We start from the raw sequence: 10109 nt of genomic DNA, 5'->3' as shown, positions 1-10109 counted from the left end.
GGTATCAGGCATTCAACGAACTTCTATAGCCTTCTTTTCTTGTGCTTTTTCTATCATTTCTGGCTTCCAACTCCTTGGTACTTTAACTCCTCTTCCAAATCATTCCAATTCCCTACAAAATCAAAGGAATTTAGTGATAAAAATCATAAGTTCAAGCAAGTTTCTAAGTAAAAAAGTTTCTAAGTTTCTATCCCATTCAAGAAGATTCAATTTTTTTAATTTATTAAACATATAAATTTTAAATTAAATTAAACATTCAAGAAGATTCACTTCTCTTTCTTAGCCTTAGCTTAAGTTGATACTCCTTTGAATGGAAGGCCCTAATTGGGTTTCCATCAATAAGAACCTGGGAGCATGAAAGTCGGTCAATAGTGAAGAATGTCTCTCACCTCAAAAATATAATATCTAGACAAAAACAAACAACACATTAATTAGTATCATGATTCCTAACCTCCTTAAAGTTTATTTTATCACCATATTAATCAATGCTACAAACAATTCAAAATGTTATTCTCTAATTTGTATATCTTTAAATAAAAAATATAAACCAATTAACATTATCAATCAATTTACATTATCAACCAATTTAAGACAAACAATTCAAAATTCTATTCCCCTAATTTCTATATCCCTAATTCAAAAATATATATCAATCTACGTTATCAATCAATTTACATTATCAAGTAATTTAACACAAACAATTTATTATTTTATTCACCTAATTTTAGTATTCTTAATACATTTGGCTAAACCCTCTATCTCCCCTTCCATGGATTATCATCAACAAACACTACCATTACTACTATAATCAATCTAAAAATGAAAAACAAAATAAAATGGTGGCAGCAAAGACAACTTACGACGGGTAAGAGGAGAGTTGTGGTTGCCACAACAGAGGTGCGACGACAAAGGTAGAGGCTCTGCGAGTGAGGCGGAGGCGGAGGTGCAGGCACGACGATGAAGATGTTGGCGGCAGCGAGGAGGCAGAGGCGCGAGGTGACAACAATGGCCCACGAGGAAAACGTAGCGGCAATAGCAATGGTTCGCAAAGGAAGACGAAGCAGCAATGGCCTCAACGAAGACGAAGAACGACTCTTGCGCAAGGAAGAAGAAGGAGAACGCAAGAAAGAAGAAGAAGAATGGCGGAGGAAGTAGAAGAACGCGAGTCTGCGAAGAAGAGAATGAACAGTGTAGGTTAAACTTAAAATAAATAAGTGATACTACCTCGGTTCATCCAATAACCGAGGCAATACACACTTATTGCGTCAGTTATTATTCCAACCGATGCCCAAAGTTCTCAGAGAAAAAAAAAAAGTAAATGGAACTTTAGAAATTATTTTCAACTTATATGTCTCGGTTGGTGCTATAACTGAAGCCTAAGACACTTTTGACAGCGGCTCTAAAGGACCCGAGGCAATAGTGGTTGATTAAAATGCTTCCAACGTTCAAAAAAGTAGAAAAGTCAGGGCCTGAACAGGACATACTACCTTGGTTCTCTAAATAATCGAGGCAATAGGTCCACCTCTGATCATGTCAGGGGTATAGTAGTGGTTGCAGAGGGATTTGGCAAGCTTTTATGCCTCGGTTCCCCTCTGAACCGAGGCAATAGGTCGTTTCCAAAAAAGGTGTGTTAGACGAAAGGTCTGACTTGCAGAAAGTATGTGGATTTGGCAGGCTTTTATGCCTCGATTGCTTTTATAACCGAGGTAATATATCCTTTGTGCTTCGGTTGCCATGGAACCGAGGCATAAAACTTCGCTATTATTACAAAAATGTCACCGCATTTTTATTTGCTTCAGTTTTGATAGAACCGAAGCCTATATGGCACATTAAAAAACAAATATTTTACTAGTGAATGGTGTACTAAACATGTATACTACAATTTAGAAACCTAAAGACTAATTAGATCAAACAATCAGTGAAGAACCTTTGAAACAAAAATATAAAGCAAAACAATTCATGATTTAAAAGAACATATTCAAGAAAATAAAAGATTATTTCCTAAGTTAAAACTAATCCAAAAACATGTTCATCAAATAAAAAAAATACAAGAAACTAACTAAGAACATAGGCAGAAGTCATAGGCAAATGTATATTGATTTGGATGAAAGAGTGCTAAATGCTTTTCAGGAAGACATCTTGTAAAAATTTAATCTAATTATGGAGTATTTTGGTTCTTGTTACAGAAGCTGATTAAGCACTTTACACTCATTCATCTAACCAATTTACAAAATACCTCTAAACTAAATGAACCATAGATGATGAAACAAAATACAAAAAAATGCTATTTCTAGAAAAGTAAAATCAAGTAATCAAAACATTAACAAAAGTATAGGCCAAAATTTAAATGTGCAAATGATTGAGGATAAATTTTCAATTACACTCAGAAAGACATTCTAGCTATAGTAAGTCTATTACAGGGTCTTATAGTTCATATTTTAGAACTTGCAATGGTAATTTCCACTCATTCTCAATCAATGCAAATCTAAATCTGATATACACTTTAAAAGAAAATGAGTAAATTGCACAATTTCACAAGAAACAAAAATATAAGACTGAAATTGGACTTAGTCTAACAATTATGAAGCTTAACATATCTCAAGAAGACCTCTCGAAAATTTAGGCCCACTTTGGCGTCCTATTACATCCAAAACAGATGTAGAAATTTGTATGTTTTCCTTCATAATTTTCAAATAGAGTCCAATTACAAAATTTAAAACCACACATAGTAGAAATAATAAAAAGAAAAAAATAGAAACATAAATCTGAATGAATCTTTATGCATTGGACTCATCTCTAACTCGAGAAGACATCTCTGACTCGAGAAGACATCTCGAAAATGTATGCTCACTATTGAGTCATTTAATTCCCAAAGGAATTGCAAAGATGCAGAGTTATAGAGTCCAACTCATTTCCAAAACAAAACAATTGCATAAATCAAAAGCAAAGAAAAATCTCAACGCAAACAAGAACAGAAAAAAAGCACGAAATTGAACTTTTATTAACATGAAAGGAAAAGTACACACTACCGGATTCACCAAACCACTCGCGACTGTCACTATCGTAAGTCTATCGGCGACATCCAGTATCCAAGAACTCGACTTCTACGAAAGTGTAAAATCCCTAATCTAAAGAGTGTAAAACTATAGCGTAAAAATTGTGTTCTAAAAAAGTGTTTATTTACATGGTGGAAAGAACCCCTTTATATAGGATTGAAAAAGAAAAAGAAAAATAAAAAGAAAAGGGAACCTTCTCGACGTTTCAAGCTTGTCTTCTATGCTTCTTCTGAATCAGACGCTTCTCCCTTCTTCTCGAACTTCAGCCCTCCGATCATCTTCAAGATTCTCACCGATCAACATTCGTCACGTGGTCGAGCTACATCTTCCTTGAGCTTCTGATCAGTGGCACGAGAACTAGGAGCTTTCTTCCTCTCACATTACTTTGTTCTCTGCCCGCACAAACCCTAGCTCTAGGGAGCATTTTCTGCCAAATGAAATCATAAAAGCAAAGACCCCTACAACAACAATTTCAATCCCTCCAAAATGACATCCTTCCAATAAACTCAACGCAATTATAGCGTTCCTTTGTTCTGTGGCCCAATTTACTTCTAATAAGCAGTAGCCCAATATATCAATGCATTCGAGCAGCGGTGCACAAAGCTTCTTAGCGATCGAGCTTAAAACGACCCAATTCAGTGGCATCAACACCAACTCCAAGCGTGGCAACAGCGGCCGAAATTTTAATTAGCTTCAATTCAAACAGCCCAAAGAGTCTAGGGCACCACTGCAAAAAGAAATAAGTCCAAGAAGGTTTAAACAGTGAAAAGAAAAAATAAAAACCTATAACAGCAAAAAGAATTTTATTTTCTATTATCTAATTATTTTTCTAAAATGGAAAATAACCTATGTATTTAAGAACCTATTTTATTTAGCTAAAAAGAGCAAATTAACCAAAATTTTATGAAAAGCCTATTTTTACCTTTTTACACTAAACTATTCTATTTCTAAAAAATTAAAAGCTAAAGAAACCTAGGAAAAGATTTTTAACAAAGAAAAATATGCAAATCTAGATTTTTAACAAAGAAAAATTGGCTGAGCATTGTCTCTTTTATGAACTTAGTGTTTATTTGTGTTTCTAACAAAGCCAAACGAACTGATAAATTCAACACCAATTTTGAATGACCTCTTAATTGGAACATATGTCCAAAGGAACTTCAAAAAGTTTCGTAGCAAAAAGTTGTGATCTTTTGAATTGAAGTTTTTTACCACCACAACTCTGAATACTCTAGCTATTTTATAATTGGAAAGAATGAAAGCTTGAGCCCAAATGACCACCACAATGTTAACATGAAGTGAAATGGGTTGAAGATGAAGCTTATCACCAGGAGAGCTTTTGCACATATGAAAAAGAGAAAGAATAGTAAAGTGATTTTGCCCAAATGGTCGTGCCCTATTTCTTTTGTTTGTAAAATGAGTTTGACATCAGACAGGGGTGTGAGCGACATCATAAAGCCTTTTTGACATCAGTTTTAGGACATGCCAACATCAATTGACCTTTAGACGTCTTTTATAATGGAGGCTGACATCATTTTTGTGATTTTAATTATAAAAAAGCCACCATACATTTTTTAGTTAGTGTTTTGTTATGTAGAGATTAAAGTTTATTAAGTTATCAATATATTAAACAATTTTAATTTTAAGCTACCTTCTTAATTATTTTTATAGACTAAATTATAAAGATATGAGTATGGTCACACGTACCATCTCATAAAAATATCTTTTTGCATTTCCTTTTAAAATTATCTTTATGGTCCCTTATGTCATTTAACATTTTCTAAAATTAAAGGTATAAGTACTCGTGTGACCGCATGTGTAGTCCTAGTACTTGCTGTCTTTTCTTTCTCTTAAAGACTGAAAAATACATTTTTTCACTTCCTTTCTTTTGGATGCTTGTGCGACCGTTTGAATACTTGCATAATTGCATATGTCGTCCTAGTACTCACTATCTCTCCTCCTCCTCAGTAATACAAAAAATGTCAAAAAAATAATATAATTTTCAAAATTAAAAAATCAACTCTCTCAAATAGTTTTTCCCTAAGGACTACGTGTTTCCAAACCCTAACTTGACCCTGATTTTAAAGAACTACTAACCCTGACCCTGATTTTCTAACCTGAGTGGAAATACGTAGGACTAGAGTCAATCCGTGTCGAGTCCAAATAAATATTTTCTTAATATAAAAGTGTTTATTAAATATTTTGGGAAAAGTGAATATTTTTTCAATCACATTTTTAGTTCTTTCATATTTAATTAAGTGTATCGTCTTAAAAAATGTTATAGGGTGCTAATACATTCCTAACACATAATTGACTCCTAGATCCAAAATCTGGTTTCGCAAAGTACATCTTATTTTATATGATTTTTCATAGTTTTCCATAATAAACTATGGTGGTGACTCCTCTATTTCTTAAAATTATTTTTCATCGTTCATTCATGACCTTGATTGCGATAATTTGGAATATCAAATATTATCTCTAAAAAAAATGCACAATAATTTTATTAAGGAATGATCAATATAATCTAATTATAACACCAATAACATTAAATAAGTTACCAATTAATCTTGTCAAATCATGTTTTGATCAACCTCAAACACATGATCCTAAGATGAAGTAAGGATGAAAATCCTATAACATGCTAATACTCTTAAGTAGCTATTGAACTCCCCCACATATAGACTTGAAGCCACACTAGTGTTGACGTCAATATCCACAAGTGTCTTCTCACCACTAGTTCGTTTAATTAAGAGTTGTTTCAATTTGGTAGCTCAGGTCTCCTAAAAGATCCTTCATACCCTAATGAATTTTGATCATTAACCATATCCCTATGAAAATAAAACAAAAACACAAAATAACAAACATAGAAAATAAAATATTTATTTATCAAAATACATAAATTTATACAATTTGAAATTCATACACAATTTATGGAGTGATCATATGTATATTCTCTTGTGATATTTTTGAATTGCATGTACATCATCAACTAAAGAGTCTTCATCAAAGTTTATCATTATTTTAAATGGATGGGTGTCAACAAAATGGATATTACTAACATTCTCTTCATTAACATCAAATTGTTTTTTTGCAATGAAGATGAACATACCAATGTTCAGACGCAAGATCTTAGATAAAAAAATTGAGATGTTTGTTGTGTCATGATAAATGGTTTCACTACTACAAAAATGAACTTTGACGTCTGTTATTTTTTACCTTTGATGTCTGCCCAAATATATACCAACGTCATAGCGGGGATGTTGATTGACATCGAAAGCAAAAAAGGATGTTGATTGACGTCGAGAAACAAGCATTTTCAGACGTCCTTATCGTTGAGCTCCAAAGTTTCTAGGGGTCACTAAAAATGGCAATATAGGAAATTTGACGATTGAGAGTGCACTTTTGGACATCATTTGACATCAGAATTGCCCATTTTGGACGTTAATTAACGTTGGAAAGTGCACTTTCTGACGTCCCTCCTTTGTTTTTATTTTAAATAAATGATTCATTTTTACACTTTTACCAAACCTAAAAAGTAAAAAACCAGAAAATGTAGCTCAGTTTTGGCATTTCATATATCCATAACTCATTTTCAAATTTATATGAACTAATCAAAACTATAAACTAAAGTTATCACAAGTAAAAACCTAAAAAGCAGAAAAACCATGGGAATGTGATTAGCACAAATTTGTATGCACCATCACCCATGGAATTAAGAAAGAGTTGTCATTCTTTCAATTATTACTATGTATGTTAGTAATGGTGTTACAGTAGTAATAGTAGTAGTGAATGATGTTATAATGAGTAATGTATACTACTATTTATTTGTGATTTTTGGTTTTGATAGCTATAGTTATTATTTTTCTTTGAAATTTTTTTGACCACTCCTTGGAACCCTTATTTGGAAAAAAAAAATACCAGGAGCCCTTATTTTGGGTTCATATGAAGTTTAAAAATTATTTCGAAAGCCCTTTGTTGTTGATCTTTAAACGATCATAACTTTTGCTCTGGTTGACAGATTTGGCATTATTATATATCAATTTGGGGTGGAAATTTTTTTCCAAAGAAATAGATTTTCATAAAAAGACTGCTTTCTATTTTTTGTCAATTTATTTTGTGTTTTTTTTTAAACTTTACAAAAATAGTTCACATACTTAGACTTTTTTGTGGGGGATTTTCATGATTTTTTTTGTGCTTTGAACAAATTTTCAGGTTATTTGGAGTTCTTTTGAATAACCCTATGCTTGAATGTATATGGTTCATAACTAGGAAAACTTTAAAATGCCAAAAATAAACTAGAAAAAATGTAACCAATATCATATACAATAAACAAGTTCAATAATACTAATATCAACAAATGATAGTTCAACAAGCAATTTATAGCCCATGAAAAACGAAAACGAAAATTTATCAAAATCCCAAAACTAACCTTCAAAGTGGGTTCACCGTCGGAATAAAGCTCTATCGTTGGTGAGGGAGAAAGAAGAACGCACCTTTGGTGGTTGTTGTGGTGAAGCTTCAATGGATCACAAAAACATGAAATGAATCCATCAAAACAAAAATAGAATGGCAATGAAGGTAGCGAAAACACATACATTTAAGGTAAATGACTCAAAATTGACCTTGTTCTTCCTTACACTTGTGAACGAAGCAGTTCGTTTCCTTGAAAGTGGTGGAGTTTGAATTCGCGTTCAGGACGTCAATGTTAAATGAAAAAGCGATACCAATCGACAAAAACTAAAGAAATATTCAAACAAAGGAAATAGAAACAATTTCGTTAAGAGAAATTACACAAAACTTACCTTTTTTCTTCCTTACACTCGTGAACAAAGTTCGTGTTCAAGTAGAAGAGAAAGCGCAAAGAAATAATGTGGTGGTTGTGCTTTTAGAAAATAATTACTATATGATGTCAGAAACTCCAAACTCTCACTAGTACAATAAAGAGAAAAGGCACCGGTTATTTATGTTTATAGGCATCGGTTCTATAACCGAGGCATATGTGGGCGAGGTAAAAACTTAAGCTTTATGCCTCGGTTATAGACCGAGATAAAACGATATAGGAATATGCTTAGGTTCTTAGATAACCGATGCAGTAGCGTGTCTTTTTTTTTTTCAGACTTTAGACTCGGTTCATTCTGTCATTCCAAACAGAACCAAGATTTCCCAATTTCAGCTCAAGAATCTAAAACAAACAAGAAAACTATAACAGGAATCAAACAAGACACAATATTACAACAACCAATGTCAAAATTCTGTTTAGAGAAGCAACAAACATCATGAGCTTCTTCGAGAAACAACATACATATAAACAACCATTGTCAAAATTACAACCCACAAAACCAAACTGATAATAGCAACAACTAATGAGAAGAAACTCAGAAGCACAGATGAAGCAGCACCTCCCACCATAAACATGCCACAAGTGATGATTGGAAGAAGGCCTTTATTGTGCGTCTGAAGTATTGTGCCAACAATGACCAAGAAGGAGTATAGAACATCGATCCAAACCAGAAGCATCATCTCCTTGTGATGTTTGATGGACATGTCAAGTTTTGTTGCTGCAATAAGGGAAAACAACGGTCCATACTTAATTAACAACACCGCGTCAATTATATCCAAAGCCAGAGAAGCAAAATGTGTGTCACACAGCAAAGGGCATACCCAAATCTTGGTGGCCAAATCTTGATTGTAAGCAATACCCAGGCCTCCGCTACCATGGACGATCCACCGTACATTGCAGAAGATCCTCAAAATTTACCAGTTGCAGAAGATTGCGACTTCTGGCGCCACACTTGCCTCCCTCATCTAGCGCTTCTCCACTTCCCCCTCCACCATCCATGGCCTCCCCTTCGACCACGTCACCTACCTTCCCACCACACCCTCTGACGACTCTTCCGCCGCCGTCCCCACCCTCCTCGCCACCGTCACTGACTTCCTCTGCTCCCCCTCCTTCCATGAATCCTCCTTCCATGAATCCTCCGTCCTCGGGTGGTTCTCCGCTCGTCACAGATCTGCCCTCCGCCCCTCCATGCTTGCAGATCTGCCCTCCGTCACCTCCCTCCGTCGCCTCCCTCCGTCGCCTCCTTCTAGCTTCCCCTCCCTTCGACAACGCGCCCTTCTCGCACGCGCACACATACAAGTACCGCGTCGTCCAGTTCCACACCGAGGCCCAGTGGTTCGAGCCCCGTTCCCTCGACGTCGTCAACATCGACCCTACCTTTCGCGACCACTACAGTGCTTTCAGCCCGACCTCCAACCTCCCCGCACTCGACTTCAGGCTTCGTGGGTCCTCGATGGATGAAGGTAGCGACCACAGGCTCACTCGGATGTTTCAAGCCACCAATGACCAAAGGGAGCTCGACGGGTGCGTTGAGGGGTTTGAGGTTTAGCAGTTGAGTAGAATGGTCAGGTCTGATGTTAGGAGCACCAAGGGTTTGGAGGAGTTGTATAAGAAAATGCTGGTTAAGATTCATAATTTTACTAGCTTAGTATGCCTCGGTTAGAAGGCAAATCGAATCATAAATGCCTAATGACATCGGGTGGATGAAGACCGAAGCAATAGGCTTTAATGGAGATGGCTTTAATGCTTCGGTTTCGTAAATAACTGAGGCAGTAGAGAGGATAGGCTTTAGTTTTCATTGAACCAAGGCGTATAAGTTTGTCTTAATTACAAAAATGTCACCGCATTTTAATATTCTTCGGTTTTGTGAAAACTTAGGCCTATTAAGCGCGTTAAAAGACTATTTTTTTACTAGTGTCTAAAGTCTTATACCTCTATGACGTCTGAAACTAGGGCATTTGACATCATACGTAGATACATTTTCACCTTTACACCAAACATTTTCATAAAATTTACCCAATATGACGTCGAAAATTGAGAATTCCGATGTCTAATGAGCATATGACGTCGAAAAAGTATAAATTTTGACATCGAAATTGAACATCTATTTACGAAAATATCACCGGTCATTTTCAAATTTGACTTTTTTTGTATTTTGACGTTGAACGCGAGATGTGAAAGACTTATTTCGTATTAGACCCATAAAAAATATTTAC

General features: G+C 35.0%; 1 pseudogene; it reads left to right on the top strand.

Moving 5' to 3' along the window:
* Positions 1 to 957: 957 nt before the first annotated feature.
* On the top strand, positions 958 to 9556 carry LOC148190946 (uncharacterized; annotated as a pseudogene).
* The last annotated feature ends 553 nt before the right edge of the window (positions 9557 to 10109 follow it).

The sequence above is a fragment of the Vigna umbellata genome, chromosome 11 (assembly GCF_029865625.1).
Source record: "Vigna umbellata cultivar VRB3 chromosome 11, Vumbellata_1.0, whole genome shotgun sequence".
Taxonomy (NCBI): Eukaryota; Viridiplantae; Streptophyta; class Magnoliopsida; order Fabales; family Fabaceae; genus Vigna; species Vigna umbellata.
Note: the sequence above shows the minus strand (reverse complement) of the source record. Positions and strands in the feature narration are given on the sequence as shown.